This window comes from Dermacentor andersoni, chromosome 1, assembly GCF_023375885.2.
Source record: "Dermacentor andersoni chromosome 1, qqDerAnde1_hic_scaffold, whole genome shotgun sequence".
NCBI lineage: Eukaryota > Metazoa > Arthropoda > Arachnida > Ixodida > Ixodidae > Dermacentor > Dermacentor andersoni.
This window is the reverse complement of record NC_092814.1, coordinates 283,381,114-283,397,172: the sequence shown is the minus strand read 5'-3', so window position 1 is coordinate 283,397,172 and position 16,059 is coordinate 283,381,114.

Sequence of the window (16,059 nt, the reverse complement as noted above, 5' to 3'; positions counted from 1 at the left end):
TAAGCTGCAGAATATGAGCATTTGACAGTATACAAGCAACCATTGTTGCGTGGGCGCCATCAGAGCTGTTCAAAAATAATTTCATTGTAGAGACTTCGACGCCTACGGGGACTGTGATGTGCCGTCGCGACGATTCAATCTTTTTTTTCTTCTAAATTCTGTGACCTCTCAATATTATTTCTCGAGTTGCGTCGCAGTGTATGTTTATCGGTGTTCTCAGCGTGCAATTTCCCGCTGCTCCTTTTTTGTAATCCAGTACATTAATTCCCAACACAAACATGACCATATGCCATGCTTTTTTTTAAATGTGCTTCTTACCGCTGCCTTTCCACTCCACTGAACTTGCCAGTATTTATAGCATCGACAAGTTCATAGACCAAACCGTCATGACATTAGTCGGGCAGCGGACTCAGGCGAGCGTCTCAGTGCGCGTTTTCAGAACATGGCAGACCGGGCGCCGTAGCAGAAATCTTCCTCGCGTCTGTGCTTGCTGCACACCCGAGTTGTAGCCGATGACTGTTTGCCGGTGTTATGTTTCGCGAGCCAAGCTTCACGCAGCTTCTTGTCCTGCGGCTACGTGTGAATAAGGCTGACACCGGCCTCCGTTACGTGCGTTCGGCCCTGTGGCACCGAGCAGTAGCCTACCATGTTGCGCGCCTTCAAAGGCAGCCACTACCTATTGTGGTGCTTTCAAGCGTTGTAAACGAGACACTCGAAGCGGGATAATTTCGCTCCTAAATGAGGATTGCAGCGTACGAGGGAATTTAAACTCGTTTTCAGCTCGCTTCGGCGCTCCCGAAGCAGCCGACGCGGCTGCTATGTCCACGTGATCCCTCCTAGCACGTCACGCCGACGGTGGCACCAGCTTTTCCAGTGGTGGAGCTCGAGGCCATTAAGGTCTTCAATGGCCATTTCGATCTCCTTTGCTGTGATATCTTCTGATAATATTTCTGTTTCTTCGGCATCTAACCTAGGTAGAGTGGTTAGAAAATGGCTTTCGTACCCAGTCTTGCTCGGTATTCTACACTTGAAGAGCTCCCTGTAATATTCCGTAAACGCATGATTGATTTCTTCGGCATCTCTAGATATTTTTCCTTTGTATTCAATCTCAACTATTTCGTTTCTCCTCGCATACTTTTTCTCAGTTCCCAAAGCGCGCTTTGTTGGCATTTCATCAGCCAAGATCTTTCCCATTCGTGCGCGAATAAGAGCGCCACGGTATTTTTCTGGGTCGATAGCCTCAATTTTATTCTTTGTTCCCCTTATTTCTTCCCCCATTCGTGCGCGAATAAGAGCGCCACGGTATTTTTCTGGGTCGATAGCCTCAATTTTATTCTTTGTTCCCCTTATTTCTTCCATAAAGGTGCCTGGCGTTGCAGTTTCAGCATCCACCAATTCCTGAAGCATTTTTAAAGGTTATTTTCCTCTTGACGCTCTTCAAAATGTATTTGTACTGCTCGCCCTATATATGGCGTTCATTTTTACTTCTTCAAATCGCTCCCATCGTTCACCCCACCCTTTTTCATGGTCATTATTTGCTTTAGCAATTTATGTGCGTACACTTTCTAGAAATTGATCGTCCTTTAAGAGTTTCGCGTTTAATTTCCATGTTTCCCATTTCATTCTAGGTTTTTCGGTGATCTTTTTCCCTATCGTGAAGGCTACTAACCAATGGTCGCTAAATGCTATGTTCAGCACCTTGTAATCATCACACAGTGTGGCGATTTCTTGCGAAAGATAAGCTCTGTCTAACCTTGCATGGCTATTGCCTTGAAAATGAGTATAATGCCGATTATTGCCTCCATTCGCGTAAAGTGCAATGTCCTCCAACAGAGCTCTTCCATTGGCCCCCCTCAGAAAGACAACGCTCTTATCAGCCCAGTATCCATCACTCGAATGATCGTCCGAGCTCAAAACGCAATTGAAATCTCCTAACACTTTCAAGCATGTCTGTTTTCAGGTACTGCGATATTTCTTGAAAGAAACTTAGCCGGTCATTCACTTTCGTTGGTGCGTACACCCATAATATTCGAAATTTTGTGTTGCAGTATACAAAATTGCGCAGCACGAATCGTCCACTCTGGCAACTTATACTGTTTCTTCAACTATTCCCAAACCTTTCTTAATGAACATACAGCAACCGGCCGTTGTGCCAACAGCGTGGCTAATGCATACAGTATAGCGGTCACTAAACTGTGCAACCATACCATCAGTCTGACTCTCACTCTCTATTTTAGTCTATTGAATCGCCAATATATCTAAATCTTCTTCCGAGATTACGCGTCGGAGCTGACGCTGCCGCCGGCTCGCCCTGAGACCTCTAACGTTGAGCGTTCCCACGCGCAATGGAGCTAACGACATAGCCATTTCAAACAGCAAGAGTAAAACAACGGTAAGGCCCCCAGCAAATAGCAACCTTCACAAACCGAGCGTCTCTGTCGGCACGACAGCTTCAACGGGCACCCGCGACGCCAGTCACGTCGGTCACTGCGTCGCCTGCCCTTCTCGGGTGAGCGACGCTGACCTTTGCGCTGGGGCGTACTTCCCTTTCTTGGCCCGGGTCGACCGGACCACCGTCCACTGCGGCTCCAGGCGTTGAACATTGTCCGCCGGCGTCTCCTCATCTGGAGCATCACTTCGGTGCCGCTTGGAAGGTATGGCCGGCTCCTCAGTAGCCATCTCATATGGCGTCTCTGGCTCCGCGTCCATCTCTACGTTAAACGCGTCACACCCAATGTCCGTTTCTTCGTGTGCAGGCGGTGTCCTCTCTTCTTGTTCATTCTTCGTTCTCCCTGCTTTCTTCCTGCTGTGGCGTCCTGTGTCGACGCGGATGGCGTTGCCACCTTTTTCGCGACACTTGCCACCTGTTCAACCGGCGTTCCCAAGGAAGCGCTGTTTCTCCGTTACCTCCTCTTCCATCAATTCGAGACCTTCGTCGTCAGGTTGCACGCTGCCAGTAACTCTTGCATACGTACGCACGCAATCATGTGCTTCATGGCCGAATTCCCGGCACTCAGAACACCTTGGCACTCTGCAGTCTCTTCTAATGTGTCCTTTGCGTCGACATCGAAGGCAAATTGGAGCTCTCCCGGGAACGACGACCAGCACTGAGCCACCAAAGATCTTGAACAAATGGGACAGAGCGTCCGGTGTTAAGTTCTCTCGTAGCGTCATCCGCACAATACACGTGGTAGACTCGGCTTGCTCGAAGCCCCTCACCCTCCAATCCTCTTGTAGTACTTCTTTCACTTCGCCATAGTGGTCGAAAGCCCTCTTCAATGCTTCCCCGGTAACGTGGAATGGAACCTAGTGCACTTTGAGTGTGATGTCTTGCTGCACTGGGTCAATGACGGCGCAAAAGCGCCCTTTTACTTCCAGGCCACCCGCTTTAACCAGCATTTCCTTCACCTCTGGAGTTCGTAGTTTGATGAGCCACACATGCGTCATTTGGAAGGGCCCAATACCGGTCACGTCTTTCAGTGCACCGAGTTCTTGCAGCGGGTCACGGAAATCTTCGAGGCGGTATAGTCTCCCGGCAACGTCACAGTGTAAGAACAACCACTCCTTCACAGTTTCGCCTGATGGCACAGTCGGTAGTACATACCGATAGCCCGGTGGGGCGACAGAAGACCTGTTACCACGGCCAGACGCGGCCGCTGAAACCGCTCTTGCGAAGCTCGACATCTTGCGTCCGAACCCGTCCGTGTCCAGAGGCCTACGCCACGCTAACAGATGAACAAGAACGGATAATTTGACATGTCAAGATCGAGAAGCAGTTTGTTTCACAGATGTACGTCTTGTACAGACATGGTAGATGCGCTATCGCCCAGCAAATAAAACTTACGCCTGTACCACAAAGAAAAATTTGCTGTCCGTATTCAGTAGCATGCTCGGAAGTGCCACAACATCGATTTTCACTTGCGATTGCTATTTTAACTTCGAAAAAAGTACTAAATGAACCACCGACCCGGGACGCTGGCGGTTACTGCCGATTTCGATAGCCGTTTCTTGTTCTTCACGAGAGGGATATGCAACGTTTTCTTAGTTCAGTGATACCTTTCAGTAGACACGTCTTTCTAGTCCAAGGCCGGATTAAGAAAAATGGGGGCCCTGGGCTAATGCGCATGCAGGCCCCCTTTCCCTATGCTGACCCTCCGACCCCTGTAGCCCGCTACGCTGCTGTAAATATGCCAAGTTTCATTTTAATTTCACCAAATTAAAAAGAACGAAGTGCGATCAACGGGATTATTATTATTGTTATTATTATAAGGAAAATAACAAAACTTGCTTGAAACGCGTGCTGTTGTAAACACCAACACATATGTTCACTTTGTGATTAGTCTGCATTCTGTTTTCAGCAAAAGCTAGGCATTAAGGAAAAGTTTAGTGCACTCAAGACGAACAAGAACGTAGAAAAGACAACACAGCTCAGATGTCGATCCTTCTGAAGCTAGGCTTTGTTTGCATCATTAAGTTTAATCCCGTGAGGAGACGCATGGTTGTATCCAAAACATCTTTATTAAAATTCAAGCATCAGACTGCAGTAATCGTTATACACGTTACTCTTTAGATATGCAATAGATATATACAATACTTAAAGGGACACTAAAGGTTAATATCAAGTCAACGTGGACTGTTGAAATACCATTCCAGAAATCTCGAAATGCTTCCTTCATGCGAAGAAGAGACTTATTTTAAGAGAAAAAGCGTTGTGAAGCGTCCGCGTACCTCTAGCGCAGTTCAAATCGCCCGCCCTCCGATCGAGGAGTGGTGACGTCATGGTCTCATAGTGACGTTGCGCCGTCGATGAGTAAAACGTCGCCCGCAGACGGCGCTACGGCTTTTCTGCGCAAAACGCAACCGCGCGGCCAGAAACAGCTGACAGCAGCGTGAAAGCGGAACTATGGTGGCTAGAGGAAGGGAAAGCGCGCGACGATAAGCTGGTTCATTATTTTATGACGCCAACTTTGACGCTCGTTGCAATGGACGACCCTGACAACGACACATTGGCTCGCGATGCTGGGCTCGACTTCAGCGATTAAGCACTGACGAACGTGACCTGCTGTTGAGGGCTCGCGCTGCCGGCGTGGTTGCGTTCTACTATAGGACGGCAACTGTATGTCATGGCTGTACATATTCGCACATTTGTAGCTTTTCCTTTGTGAAAACCAAATGACGCAGTTGTTCCTGCAGTTGTTCTTTCGCTTCGGAGAATGCAGGCAAGACCGACGGAACAGCGCTACGGGAAAGCATATTGCTTTGAAAGGTACTCCACACGACTTCAGTAAGTCGACGTTGAACTCGTAATCCTCTGGACGAAAGTGCAGGGAGCACACTATGCGATTTTCGGCTCTTTGCCAACGTGCTGTGGCAGAGGTACGACACTTAACCACTTCGAACGGAGAGGTTCACTCGTTGGCACACAGTGATAAGTAACGTTGGATTCGCCGCTGCAACTACCCTTGGCCAAGTTCCGCGGACCGTTCGCGCATCCCACGACATCACATGGACGTGGCATTCTCGCTGCTTGTTCCAAATGCAAGTTTCGCGAGCCAGCAGAACCAGCGCAGCACGACGCGATAACGAAACAATTGAAATCCAGAGCGCGCGCGGCGCAGGGTCGAGCGAAAACGAAACCTTTCGACCACCCATACTACTGAAGAGTAACGTCAAAATGTTATCTTTTCTTGGAATCGAACAGAAGTAGACAAGTAGCATTTTCTTCCGTCTTATAACCTAATGAACTGATCTTTTTTAATACGAGTAGTTGAGTACTAGTGACATTAATTATGATGAGGAGTGCCTTCGTCATCGGGCTAGTACCGGAATGTCGCTCGGGGGTCTCAAATCGTGTCATGCATTTACCTCAATTTCTCGGTTACTAAAGCTCTGTTCGCGATTATGTTGACGCCTTAGACGTTCTAGAGCATTGCTTTATCACTTTAAGTTAACTTCATACTAACCTTTAGTGTCCCTTTAAAGCAATACAAACACCATAAAATGCACTAGAATACAGATGAAAATTACCAACTGTAACTACAAAACATTATTTGAAAATATTTTCGTTAAAGGTAAGACAAGCAAGGACGACACCAAATAAACGTGGCACTATCAAAAACAACAAAAATATAGTTCTTTACAAGCACGCTAAATATTGTAGCACTCTTCAACGAAGCACACTAAACACACTGGTTTATTGTGGGCGAACTTGTGCCCGGAAACTCAATATTAAGCATTCACACACTTTAAAAGAAGAGTTAACAGGAGCCTATTGCACAGACAACCGCGTCTCTCCGCCGAACGCACTTTTCACGCGCCCCGAAGGCCAAGAGCCACGCCGTGGCTTCTCATTGGACGGCAGACTCGGGCGCTGCCGTGAGCTCGTGCACGGGAGACACGCGCTGTATCGCCATGCGCGAGGCGTTGCTGGCGCTCTTCTAATGGCGATGCGACGAGTAATGGGTTTTAGCGATGAGACGCTTGGAAAGGTGCCTCACGCGAGTGCTCGTAACTGGCATGGGGAGAGCTCTCTGCGGCAATATCACAAGAAGAACAAACAAGAGACGAACAACGAAGATTTGCATGTCTTGAATTACACTGCTAAGCGTTTCATTGGCAACGTGGAGGCGACACAACGAACTTATTGGAACTATTCATGTATAGCGCAAACAGTCCTCTTTTAAAATGGCATCTTTCGCGCATTCGCTTTGGCGAAATCAGATATAGTCTGTTAGAAGGATAGATCGCGGAGGAGGTCACTTTCAATGGGCATGCTAGCAAGCGAGTTCACCTTGTCGTCAAGGAGGCTCGAACGAAGGCGATTTTTTATCAGCGACAACTTGGAAAACGATCGTTCGGTCTCACAGTTTACCACGGGTATGCTTAAGTACATTCGCAAAACAATAAAAAGGTTCGGAAACACATCAATAAGCTTTCTTTCGTGCAACGTTCAACTTCATTATTCCCAGGGGACTCGTGTCCTGGCACACAGAGTTGTGCAGAAAGTTCGCAAACTGAACGATTTCAGCGGAAAATGCTGGCTACAAGTCATTTTTGTAGGTTTTCACCAACTTCTCAGCCTGCTGTGCCAGAGAGGCCTCGCTCCCAACTTCTGTCAGCAATTTTAAGAATCCGAACCTTTCGCAGAGTTCAGCGTAGGCAGCCTTTCGCACTCGCAAAGCAGAGCCTAGACTATCAAGTGCAACATTGTGGGTCTCTACGATAAACTTTTTTCTACCTTGTAGCGCACTATCGCTTTTTCCGTCCGGACACATAAATATCCAAGAAAGTGGATGGGGAAACAGCGCCGCGCTAGCTCAATTGGTAGAGCATCGCACGCGAAATGCGAAGGTTGTGGGTTCGGTTCCCACCTGCGGCAAGTTGTTTTTTCATCCACTTTAATTTCCATTAATTAATCGTTTCTTTATTTCATTTATTAAGCACAAGTAATTTCCCCTATGTTGTCCTTGGTGTCAGTGTTTATTGGCTTCTCATGATATGACTTACATGATTCAGTGTGTCGACCACCTGGTCTCAGAGAGACTTTTCAAAGCAAGCTGCTGGCCAGTTCCGCCCATGCTGTCTAAAAGATACCTCCATCGCTTAGGTGAGGGAGAAAAGAACATATACAGTCTCTGAATTACAGTGAAAAATTTGACTGCCTGAAGGCAACTGTCAACGCTACACGCGCCACCTAAGTTGAGTGAATGACCAGCACACGGGACGTAGACTGCCGATTCGTTCAGGTGTTTGATTTGAGCTTTCAGTCCTTTGTATTTTCCTGACATATTATTCACATTATCATAAGCTTGGCCCCTACAATCATCAATTGAGATACCATTGGTCGTCAAGAGGGACATCACGGTATCGAAAAGATACAAGCCGGTATGCGATTCAATTGGAACAAATCCAAGAAAGCGTTCGTACACTTTCCCATTTAAAAAATATCGTAAAACAACTGACAGCTGATCAACGTGAGTAAGGTCTGGAGTCGAATCAACAATTAAAGAGAATTATTTTGCGCGTTTCACTTCGTCAACTAGACGTTCCTTGACAGCCTTTGCCATATTCTCGATAAATTCATCACAAATGTTTTTTGACAGATACGATGGGTGACCTTTTCCTTTGTTTCCGTAGCGTTTGATGTGCCCCTCTAGAAAGAGATCAAACTTCGCAATGGCCTCAAGCACTCCCATTCGCCATTTCTCGGTGAACCAAAAATCTCCTCACTGCCCCTAAACGCCAGGCTGCGCTCAGCTAGAAGCTTAACTACAACGACTACGCGCTTCAACACCTCTGTCCAGTAAGCGGTCTCAGTGACAAGATGCTTAACCAGCTCCTTGTCAATTGTGCTGCTCGAGTTAGAGCGGGCGAGCCATGCTGCCACGTAGTTCCGGTGCTCGATGCTATTTTCATGTGCGCAAACCTTTTCTTCTGCTCTTTTCCAATCAGAAAAGCCGTGCGTAGTGAAAGCACTGGGGTTGCTTGAAATCGAAAATAGTTTACACATCAAACAGTAAACGGAACCATTGGACTCCGAGTACATTAACCAGTGTCGCTCGTACGCCTCCCCATTTACAGCCTTTCGCACGAAAAGATGAGGCGACATGTAGCGTTTCTGAGTTTTGTATTGCCTTTCGGAAGACGGAAAGGTTTCTGCCCGATTTTGAAAATACAATGGCCCTTTCTCAAGGCATACACTCCGATAGCTTTCAGTAATAACCTCCGGCCGCTTAGCAGGGTCACTTCGGAGAATCTCGCGACGTACCTCTTCCTGCGGGGGTGTCTGTACTTCTCTGTTGCCGCAACGAGAAGCCGTCTCATTCGTCCTCTCGAGGCACACTTTGTGGGTGGGAACGTGATTATTTGACGCCAAACTAACAGGAAACAAGTGAGTCGGTTCTTGGAGTGTTGTTTCCTGGCGCTCGTCAGCAGAAGGAGGCTCATCGGGGAGGTTTGGCACCTGTTGATCAGCAGTAGTAGAAATCGGGCGTGGCGGACCGGACACCTCGAGCTCTGTGGCAGGGGCCCGGCCGAGTAGCATATAGACGTTGCTGACTCAGGAACGGGACAGGGCTCGGTTAGCGTCGGTTGCTCAGAAATAGGGACGTCCGAGGTTGGCACCGTTTTCACAGGATCCAGACAACCAAGATGAGTCAAACCTTGCTTCTTGTCAGGAAACCGTGATGATGGAGTTGGCAAGTCCTCCACAGAAGCACAGTCGGTACTATTGGGAGTTTGACACGGACTCTGGGTAGAGCGATCATACTGCTCCGCGGAAGCTGCATTCAGTAGGTACTTTGTCATCTTTGGTAGCTTCTTTTCACGCTCTTCTTTCTAACTTCGCCTTTCGTTTAGACGCACCACTTTGATGCTTCCGACCTAGCATTTTCGCATGAATGGATGCTAATTGTTCACCGGGCACTTCGTCAGTCCGACGCGGCCGCAGGTGTCCAACGGTGGCCGTCCCGATGACTGGCGCACGCTGCTGGATGGTCCGTGGCTGGCCGAGAGTGGTGCGTCCCCCGGGAGCTCCTCAGCGGGCGGGCTTATGGAAGCTTAACCGGCGGCTCGGGGCTGCATCGCTGCCCGCGATCAACTTCCTTTTATAGACGCGCGCCGCGTCTGTCTGTTACTAGCGCCAAAGCAGGCGTTCACATATGCATAGAGTTCCTTGTACAAATTCCCTCCTTCTCCGTACAAACTCACTGCTTCTCCCGTTCCAGTCTCGTCTTCCTATTGGCTAGGAGCAATCGTCTGTTCTGTGAGGTTCTCAATTTTTCTTTCGCCCCGTCGACGCCGAGTGCGAGAACAAAGGGGAGAGGGCGACTCCTAGCGCGGGCGAAGTTACGCGCCCTCTGTCGCCTCTGAGTCATCTTTTTCTACTTCTTTCTGGAAAGTTCGGCAGTCAGTCTGACCTACCTTTTCCGTCTAGCGCGCGCGAGGGTGTGCAGCCACTAGGCAGGAATGGACCTTGGAGACAGGCCTTTGTGTCCAGCTCTCCAACTTCCCCCTTCACTCTTCCACAACCCTTGCCCGAACAGTGAACATTCCATGTCCCACGGCACGCGGACAAAAGCACGTGTGACGTCTTCTTTCCTTTCCTGCCTAGACTTTGCCATCAGACTCATCATCTGCTATCGGACTCATCCTCCCCCGCCCAAATTACCATCATCATCATCATCATCATCATCATCATCATCATCATCATCAGCCTGGTTATGCCCACTGCAGGGCAAAGGCCTCTCCCATACTTCTCCAACTACCTCGGTCATGTGCTAATTGTGGCCATGTTGTCCCTGCAAACTTCTTAATCTCATCCGCCCACCTAACTTTCTGCCGCACTCTGCTACGCTTTCCTTCCCTTGGAATCCATTCCGTAACTCTTAATGACCATCGGTTATCTTCCCTCCTCATTACGTGTCCTGCCCATGTCCATTTCTTTTTCTTGATTTCAACTAAGATATCATTAACTCGCGTTTGTTCCCTCACCCAATCTGCTCTTTTCTTATCCCTTAACGTTACACCTATCATTCTTCTTTCCATAGCTCGTTGCGTCGTCCTCAATTTAAGTAGAACCCTTTTCGTAAGCCTCCAGGTTTCTGCCCATCACGGTAAAGAAATTACCATCACGGTAAAGAAAAGTCGAATGGGAGGCACTGTAGGGTACTGCAGCACATCCTTTCTATGAGAAGGACAGCGGCGGAACTATATGAGAGGTGGAGGGTGGCGTGGTGGTGACGAGGGGCAAGGGAGATTTACGTCCTCGTCTCACATTACATGTTTTAGGTGTTTTCCCCTTGCCCCTCCTCTCCAGACAGCACTGGACAGACGGACTGACAGGAAACCACGAAAACTCTTCCAAGCAAACGCACCTCGTTTCGTAAGAAAGAGGGCCCCGCCGGGGTGGCGGGGGATTCCTGTTTTTGCAGCTCGACAAGCTCTCCCCAAATGATCAGGCTAAACGCATGCTGTTACATTAGGGGGGTGGTCCCGTCTGCTCGTTCTGGTTTTCTCGCTTCATACATGTCGCTCGAAGTTCCGTTGCCCATGGTTCCATATACTAAGCAAGTTAGAATAAATTGGCCCCCTTCTCCTACTGTCCGAGGTGAGGCCCTGCGCTGCAGCCCCCTTAGCCCCCCCCCCCCCCCCCTTAATCCAGCGCTGGAACACAGAAGATTTTCATGGCGTCAAACGACGGGGATAATGTGGCGATATGCATTCCTCTCGGTCGCCATTGCATATGGCTGCTCATTAGCATAATGCGCGCGGCTCGTCGCACCACAAATCATGGCGGAAAATCGCTGCAATGGCGGCCCAGCGCAACGTCACGCAACGTCCAATTGACGTTTACGAAACGGCCCTTCCTGTGACGCTCCCCAAGGCATATTCCTTCATCCAATCAGCAAGCTGACATGGCGCCTATGTTGCATCGCCACCCCATATTCGCGAAATTGCAGATGCATTGCAATGGCTTCTGTACGCTACCGCTCACTTTCTTTTTGAAGCGCTGACGTCGCAATATAGCAGCCAGGGACCAAAAAAATGTATTAGTCGATAAAATTTGCATCTCCACGTCACGTTTCGTCATCTTGATGAAAACGCAAAATTGTATTTTGCAAAACTTCCGTTTCCCGGCACAAATTTCAAGGCACGTGTGCTCTCGTGAGCCAATTAGTCAACATGGCGGATAATGGCGGCCGTGCAACCGCCATGTGTGTCGAGAATAGAGGATCTGGTCGTGATGCTTACCTCTTTCGTCGCTGACGGTGGTACAAAAATAGGCTAAAACTTTTCTCACGCGAAATAACTAGCAGAGTAAAGTGACCTCGAAAGTGTGCATTTTATAAAACGTTGCGCGATATAGTAAATCGTTGGCGTGATTTTGACTCGCAAGCGGTCAGCGCAGCCGCCGCAGCAATCGTCTCTGCGAAGCGGGTCGCCTGGATAACGTGTTTTCTCATCGCTACTAACGGCGCCGGGAAAACTAACTGTATTGCAATCATAAGCGACATATATGTGCAGCCATTGATTGTGTTAACGAATATAGGTGCTTTATTACGAGCTGCGGAGGGGTCGCAAGGGCCGTCGGCCTCGGATCCGACGGCCAGCTTGCTAGGGTTATATACCGTTTCCCAGCGTCGATAAGCGGCAGAAGTGGTCCGAGTTCGTGCGCGCCACTTGATGCTTAGAATGGACCCCGTTGAAGAGCAGCCATATTTGCTCGTGTTTTCAAGCGTGCCTGCTATAAACAAAACCGGCCGAGCTTACAGCAGTCCAATGCATCTTCCACCAAGACTACGTACGCCCAAGCCTGTCCTGCTCCGGAATATGCTTCATTCACAAGGCGCCCTCGTCGAATGGTTCGTACACTTGTAGCAGTGCGTACGCATATTGATAGCTGTCGCTAGCCGCACTTTCCGAGTCGTTGCTTTGTCGTGGATCCAATCAAAAGTGGTTGGCCACGTCTAATAGGGCGGTGTTAGGAATGGCCGTACGGGTGGCAACGTGCCAGCTTTCAGCCCGCTGCACGTGTTCCAAGCCCACCAGACAGGGAGCCCTTCCGAGAACTGCGGATGACCGGCAGCCACGTGGCGCGCGGTCAGCTCAGGAATGTGGTACTCCGCCGCGCCACCCGAGACGGAGCACAGTTCTACGAAGCCCTCGGTCGTCGACTCCGGAGCCTTTGTGTGTATGGGCTCGAACTTGTGTGCATTAGTGTGTGTGAGCCATACTGCGGGGCGGCGGCAAGTTTACAATGATTGGACGAACATTCCCGACCATTCGTGCTCCGTCCACGCCGAACGATGACGTCGAACTATGACGTCAAGCGGAGAGCTTATAAGCAGCGTTTGCCGGCTGCTAGAGTGTGCTCGTGTCGTGCTCTTCGTTCGGAGCTGAATGCTCCTTGTCATGCTAGAAATGAACTAGTGAGCTGTGTGCTCGTAAGCTGTTTGCTGTATGTTAGTCTTGCGGGCTCCATATGGGAGTCGCGCTAGACAGCCAATGTATGTCCTGTTTTAAATGTAAATCCTGGAATTAAAGCCTGCTCGCCTAGTCCTGTCGTCCCAAGGTCCTCGCTACGACTACGACCGCTCCAAATCTAATAACTGAATGGCAGCGGTGAGATCAGCCTACGGCTCCTAGACCAGCCTACGGCTTCTAGATCGGCCTTTCGACTCGGAGACAGCAACGGCAGCTGACGGACGTTGGCACATGGTGACCGACCGGCATCCTGATCAAGTTGGAGGCGACTTGAGATTGACCACCTCTTGCAACTGACTGGATACGGCGGGGAAGGACTGGTGATATGGTGCTGCTTCAGTGGGTAAGCGTTTGGTTTTGGCTGTAAGATTTACCAGGCTTCAATTTCACTGTGTTTTTGGATTTGATTCGCTGGGATCTTTTACTTGTATTTTGATTTGCGTGGGTATCGCAACAAGTATTGTGTGACAGCAGAGCCAAAGCTTAAAGTAGCGACCATGGTCCTAATGTGTTTGACGAGAGCTGACCTGTTGTGGTTGTGTGAGGAGATCGAGGTAAACGTAGATGAGGACTTGAAGGAATCAGAGATTCGTAAAACCATTCTAGAAAGTAACAATGATTTGAAATTCATAGAACAAATGGGCAAACGAATTCTAAGCAAAAAGCGGGAACAGGAATCAATTAAGCAAGAATGCCAAGAGCGCGAGCGAAAACGCCAAGAGCGTGAGCAAAAACGGCAGGAGGTTGAAAAAGAAATTGCAGCAGTAAAGAAACAGATACAGGATTTGCAGCAGCTAAACGCAGGAAGTCAACAGCGGCTTGAGAAATCTGTAGGCTGGACGCAGCAAAAGTGTGAGGAAGTAGATTGCAGATTTTCGCCAAAAGCCGACGAGAAGAGTAGTACCTGTGAGAGTAGCAGCACGTTCATAGGTGAACTCGAAGTGCTAGCAGCTAACGAAGCCTTAGTGGCAACAGAGGCCGTTAAAGGCCAGAGTGAGAGCGACGAGGTGCTGTGCCAACAGAGGACTGCAGAGACAGCTAGGCCAGCTGCGAACAAATTGGCACAGTTACCGCACGTGTGCGTCGCATCTCATGGTAGCGAGGTCGTTAGCGAGGTACAGAATACTACGGACTTGACAGACGCGAGCACCCATGTCGAGTCAGATCTGCGTGCAGAAGTGAAGTGCGAACTAGACGATGCAGTTGAGAATAGTTCTCGGGGTGGCGAGCTCCGTAGCTCACGAGAGAACAACTGCATTGTTCAGGGATCGGTGCGGCTCTCCGCCAGTCTAGATAGCCTAGATAGGGATGATTCAGTTAATCATTCGGACTGTGCGCGTGAGACAGCGATCGATACCGACGGGCTGTGTGCAGATGCACAGCGTGAGCTGGGCAATGCAGTAGAGGGCAGTTCGCAAGAGTGCGAGTTGCATAACTCGAGTAAAGCCTGCTGCATTGTGCCAGATTCGGTTGAGCTGTCCGCCAGTCGAGGCAAAGTGAGAGTAGATTTTAATGTAAATCACTCAGACTGTGCGGGTAAGAGACCGATCCGGGTCGACGAGATGTGTAACGGCCAGCACGAGGCGCGAGATGACGGCATGAAAGAGAGTTCGAGGAGAAAGCGCAGCAGAAAGAAGCGCCGAAAGGATCGGAATGCGGTGGCTAACGTAGCGAAGCCAAAGACGGCGACAGGCGCGAAAAGGCAGGGCGCGAAGAAAAGACAGGTGCGGTCGTCACGGACGATGTTGACGCATCAAACACGTTCGAGCCACCGGTCAAAAGGGGACCGAGAAGCATGTTCTGCACGGACGCGGACAAAGGGCACGGGGCAGTTAAATTCCTCGTCGTTCCGTCGTTCTCTTCGAAGCTCAGCGTGCAGTACAAAGAAGCGCAAGGTGACAAGACGAGACCAGGTGGGGAGTAGCGACGCGGTCAATCGAGGACATGCTGAAAGCGAGGCGCGAGGACGCAAATTGGCAGGGGACTCTAACGTCTTGGGGGAGCTGATAGTGAGTCAGCCCTTTTGTTCTTCCCCCGTAGCCAGAGTAGCTTTCGGACCGCGACCACCTCGAGTACGGCTCAAAAGTACGAGTCAGTTGTAAATGCTTGGAACGGCAGGCCAAGGGAGCTTCCGTGGAAGTAAAGCATGTTGTTTTGTTTTATTTTTGAGCACTCGGATAATTTTCGCGATTTAAGTTTCTTTCAATATGTAAGGCATGAGCTCTGTTTATGTTTTGTTTGAGAAGCTCGAGATTTGAAAGACGCGTTTTAAGTAAACCTGTAGTCTCGCGAGGTGTTCATTAATAAGTATATAGGCTTTCTTTTTTTGTGTATGCGTGAGTAACCTGAAGGTCAAGGTTATCGTTGAGAGGCCTATCGTAACGCGCGTGTGTGTTATTTAACCTTCTTTCTTTTTAAGTGTTTTTGAATTTTCTAAGGTTAAGCGCGTAGATTTTCAGTAAGTGCACGATTTGCACTGAGAAGAGCTCTTAAGTCCATTAGCGCGTGTCCTGTGTGGACGGAAAGAAGCAGATTTATGTCTGGGTTGCTCGTGTGTGTTGAGGGCAGCCGTATTCTGACTTCTCTAGTACGCGTGCGTAGAGCTAGTTATTAGAAGACACATTTGTTCGAAGGTTCCTCTGTGATGCGTAAGTTACGCAAATTTGGTTGTTTGTTTAAGGAACGTGTCCTGTGTGGACTAAAGGAACAAATGTGAGTCAGCGTGATGAAAACTTTGTTGGATGCAAGCACGTGTTCGGAATAGGGACCACAAAGCTAGCGCGATTGTGATTGCGTACCTGTGGAGTTGGCCAGACTGTTCAGTGGCAACAGTACGTGAGATAAGTACGCCACTGCGATAGGGTAAGAACAGGCTGTTCGTGAAGTTAGGCTGCTTATGTTATGTATGGGTATTGGTGTTTGAGAGCCTTCGGTTTAATTCTGCGTAAACCTTTACTCTTGTGCAGCACGACAGTCAGGTTTGGTCGAACTGAAAGGGGAACGTGAACGCTCGCTTTGGCGGCACGAAATTTTGGGGCAAAATTTGGGATTCCCAGTTGAGTGACTTGCATGGCA